Genomic DNA, 5,452 nt, shown 5'->3' on the forward strand with positions numbered 1-5,452 from the left:
TAACACATATTCAGGTTCACATATTTCCCCACTTGAAAAAGTACTTAAATGCAAAGTGTCTATATAACTCTTGAGGGGAAAAATTTAAAGTCCTTGATTGAAGAAGCCTGTGCTCCAAACTGCAAATCTTGCTTTCAGTATTGCAAAGGTGACTTGCTCTCTTCTGGTCCTTCAAACAGCAGCAGTAGCTTACTAAGGCCCATTGAGAATATGAACAGTCTCACAATGCCCTTAATCAAGGGGTTAAAGGCTAAGTGTACACATTTATTCTTGTACATAAAATATTGCCCTTTCATGAGAGGTAAAACAGAAAAAAAATATCAGCTCTAATGGCAAATGCTTTGAAAGTTAAATGGAAACAGTTTTTATGACTCTCTGCCATACTGCTAATTGCTGACAAGTACTCTATATTAAAGTGTTGTTCATCAACACCTTGTTATGGAGTGCTGCATTATCCCCAGGACACATGACATTAGGGCCTGATGCTTGCAGAGCAGTAGGGAAAGAAACCATTTATATAAAATGTGTGTGTAGCATACTCTTACAAGTGAACATAGAGGGCCTGTCCATCTGGAATAAAACAGATCTTCACAATCAATTACTGGGTATGTAGCTAGATGTATGTTCCTATTGATTCTTAGTTGAACCAAAATAAAACAAATACATTTTAACCTTACAAATAAGAGCTCAGGTATCTCAAAGACTTTGGAAACCATTAATTATGTCTTAACCAGTTTCCCACAAACTCTATTAGTTATTAAGAGAGCACTTCCCTGATATTTTGTTTTACAAATGAGCTACTTACATTTTTTCAAGTGCTTGATCACCTGTTTAATAAATCATTGTGAGGAGATAAAAACCATATACCTGCTCTTGCGATCCTTATTCATTGTAGCATTTCTGCTGTAATTTGCAGGTTGGTTTGTGTGAGTGAGGAAGACCTGTAGAACCAAACCAGGTTCTACTCCCTTAGCTAGATCCTCCCTACTTATATTTTATACTATTATATTTTCTTACTACATCTTTATTGATAACCTAGGCCACTGACAGGTATTCATTTAAAGGCATGATGGGATCTGATCCCTGATCCCAACATCACACCATCTGCCATGCCAAACAATGATTTTGGGATTAGGGATCAGATCCCAACCACACCTAATTTTTTAAAGGATGGGGCCAGGATCATGATCCCAGGCTTCCCCTGCACCAGCAAGTAGAAAACTGGGTACCCAATGAACTTGTGCAGTCCTGGGGCTAGGACTGCCAATCACCTGAGCTCAGCCCTGGGACCACACCAGTTGATAAAGACTCCAATATGGTTCTCCAACTGGGACCACCTATCATCTGATGGCAGGTCCTGTCCCCAGGACTGCACTGTAGTCTTAAACTGATTCCAGTGCAGTCCTGGGGCTGGGATTGCCCATCAGCTGATGGGTTGTCCCAACCCCAAGACCTCAACGAAGTGAGTTCCACACTCTAATTGATGGTCCCAGCACACTGGCCACACATTCAATTTAAGTCACAATGGAAACCAACCACAAAATTACACATATTTTGTGGAATAATTTTGTGTCTTAATCCCCATTTCATTGCATCATTAACAGCATGAACATATGCAACATTTAAGACCTGATTAACTGGTTAATCTCACCTTGAGTGTGAAATCTGCCATGGCCACTTCCGGATGTTATACCACAGGTGTTGGAATTGTCTGAATTATTTTTCCTTAGGCCCCTCATTTGTCCCACAATTTTCCAGTTCCAAATGTGTCTCACAATGGAATGCAGAAAAAGGCATATTTCCTCTTCCTGCTGCCTTCATCTAACTAAAATTCCCTGTCAGAATAGTTTCCTCCAGAGAAACAGGACTACTTGTGCTTGACTATCTTTCAGATCTATAACACTCTGAGAACTTTAATTAATTAAATCAGTGCCCAAAAAAGTACAGTATAACAGAATAATAGTACCTAGTTCCTAATTATCCAGGATCCTGGTTTTCTTTGATTAAAAAAATTCCCAATTTTTGGTTTTAAAAAAGTAACCCCAAATCCACATTTTACCATGATTAAAATGAAACACCACTAATATATATCTATATCTATATATTAGTGGTGTTTCATTTTAACCATGGTAAAATGTGGATTTGGGGTTGCTTTTTTTTAATTAAAAAATTGGGGATATTCTTTTTATCAGAAAAAACCAGGTTCCCTGCTAATTATACATAAAAGATACATGTTCTCAACTGAGTTTACATCTTAATCTTCAGTCTTTTTTGCTTTTGGTTCAAAAAAGTGCATTTTGTGAGTGCTACAAATTATTTAAATAAAGACAATGGAGAACTTACTACATATAATATCCAAAGCTAATATTTCCAAGGATGGCTTCTGCTTTGGAGTATCTTGGGTGAAATCCTGTTTGCACTGATGCCAAAATTCCCACTCAGTTTAATAAAGCCAAGATTCCACTCCTTAATTTTGGCTGCCCATCTCCAGTCATATAAAAATGCAAAAGAAGGAAGGAAAGAAGACATTTAAAATTTGATCAAGTCCAAACAATGTAAGCACTCATTCAAGATAGCACCTATGTTCTTAACTTGTGGGCCTAGTGGTGTCAATGAATCTTAAGCGCATACTTAAATCTTCTCATGATAGATTCTTTTCTGAATTGGGCCAACCCCTATAAGCATATATGAATCTGGGCTCAAAAACAGATATCCCATGTCTGTTAAAAACACTTTTCAAATAGGCTTTTTAAAGAACACTAAGGAAACTAGGCATCTAATTACCATTGAACTTAATGGGACTGAAGTATTGAACATCCTTAAGTTCCTTTGAACATTCCAGAGTGAAGGTATACCTAAACCATTTACAACATTTAGTGTAAATATAAAAACAGAAGCTTGGGGTGAAAGTACTGAGTACTATAAATGTACCTAACATTATAAATTGTATAAGTGATTTGAAGGATGATCTTGTGCAGTAATTAGATTCAGATCTTTTAAGGCCAGATGAGATTGTTGTCATCATGTTCGTATAGCATGATATGGGCCATAGAATTTCCCAGATGATTCTTGCAACCAGCTCAGCATACCTGGTTGAGATCAACCAAATCATTTTAGAAAGGCATCCCATCTTGAATGAAAGGATGCCTATACCACATCCTATATGTGTCTGAGAGGAAACATCTCAAAGCACATCCTTCCCACTGCTTCTGCTTGCATGCACTAAACCCAGGAATGTGGCAGAGAATCAGCTGTAGGTTTCCCCACAAAGCTGCTTTCAAGATGCCAGTCTCCTGCATGTTTCAGGATGGCCATAGGGATGTCCCCAGAGTGGCTTAAGAGTGGATTCACTGATTCATTTCCAGGTTTGATGGGTGAGGTATGCTTACAAGTGCCTCTTCCTTAAAACATGTAGGATATGGTGCAGACATACTCTTAGAGTGAGAATCCAGCATTACTCTAGGTGAGTTGTTCTAGTGGCCAGACATCTTCAAAATTAAAACTATAAACCATATCATAACCAGGGTTTGAAATACAGAGGGCTACAGGGGGGCTGAGTCCCCCCATAAGAGAGATGAGAGCCCCTCCATAGGAGACAAGAGCCCCCAACCCACCCCACACCTTTCTAAGCAGCTCAGGTAGCAGTGGCATTGGCAGAGGCAGTGGTGGCAGTGGCTGCAGCTCCTTCTGGCTTCTGACTGCCACCACCGCAGACCCCCCCCAAGAGTCAGAGTCTAATCATACTCTAATCATAACTCATTTTCACACATGTTATACAAGAATCCTTAACTTTATCAGTCTCTGACTGTTTGAGTGCTTTAGGTCCCTTCTGCATATGCAGGTGAAGATGTGAAGGGATCTAATGCATGGTCCACACAGTCATGCTTCCTGCCATACTACACAAGCATGGCAGGCGGGTTGACTGTGGGATCTAGTATAAGATCCTATCACACTTGATTGCTGGCACAGATGGAGCCGGTGGTTGCCATCCTGGGTTCCCCCTGCACTAGCAAATAGTAAACTCCCACAGCTGCAAGTCCTGCAGCTGATGGGACTGTCATCCCCAGCTGCATCCCACATGCAGCCAGGACTGCGAGTCCCACATCTGATGGGTGTGGGGTGCAGCTGTGGCTAAGAGTCTCTCCCAGGTGCAGAGGTACCTCAGGCACAGCTGAGGCTGCAAGTCCACCAGCTGACAGGACTGTCAACCCCAGCTGGACCCCACACATGTGGGGCACAACTGGAGCTAAGAGCCCTTTTAGTTGGGGGACCTGCAGCCCTGGCTGCATGGTGGGGGAGGGGCCTGAAACTGAGACATCACAGTCGCTGCAGTCTCCCAGCCACAGGGGTACAGACTACACATGCAAATTAAAACTGGATAGATACCAGCTATAAAGTTATTACATGTTTTCCAGCAATAACTTTATGGCTTGTTGGCCCCTTTTAAGGCACCATAGTTAATTTACACATGTAGCCAGGCTAAATTAATCATGCAATTAACCAGGTAACTGTGCAGTAGATATTACATATGAAGGAGGCCTTAGTGCCCAACCTGTGTTCCGTAGAATGACAGAAGAAGTTATCCATATTAGCCTGAAGTCAGGCAGCAGGCAGGGAAGGGTGGCACCCTAGGGCCATGTTTCACATGATGCTTAGCGCATGCTGAATACACTTAAAATGCAAGCAAGCACGTGTTCAAAGCAGTAAAATGTGCTAAGCATGTTCATATCATAGCAAAGTTAGGATTTTTTGCATGAGGCATATACATAAGTAGTGTGCTCAGCTATCATCAGCCTGCTACATGGAGATATATGAACAATTTGCTCATACTATCACCCAGCCATGATATTCTTAGGTATGATATTAGCCAGAGACCTCTCTGCAATTCCAAGAAGGGAAGAGAAAAGCCACAAACATCAAAAAGAAGGATCTCGGCTCTTTCACTTGTGCGGTTCCTCCAGACTCAAGTTGAAAGCTGGGTGCCCACAGCCCTGGAGATTCTGTGGTTGGGACTGGCAATCAGCTGATTGTTAGTCTCAGCACCAGCACCACACTAGAGCCAGTTCAAGGCTCCCTTCCCATACCAGGGTTGATTGTTGGTTCTCATCCCCATGTCACACTGGAGCTGGTTCAAGACTCTGGTGCAGTGCTGGGGCTGGGACTGACAATCAGCAAGGTATGCATGCTAGAGATCATAGTAATCATTATTCTGTGACTACTTAGAACATATTTTAATTTTACCACCACACAGATTTAACACATGCAGTAAGGTCCTTTGTGATTAACTCATTCAGAAAGAAATAAGTTTTCATAGACAACAGCCTACTTTGTCAGAGGCTATGAACTGCCGTGAGTAGGCTGTTGGCTATGACAGCTTATGCCTTTCTGAGTGAGTCAGTCTCTAGATGCCAGCTTCCTGTTCCTTTTGATGTATTAGTTCATCATTTGCCAT

This window comes from Alligator mississippiensis, chromosome 1 (genome assembly GCF_030867095.1).
Source record: "Alligator mississippiensis isolate rAllMis1 chromosome 1, rAllMis1, whole genome shotgun sequence".
In the NCBI taxonomy this organism is placed as follows: domain Eukaryota; kingdom Metazoa; phylum Chordata; order Crocodylia; family Alligatoridae; genus Alligator; species Alligator mississippiensis.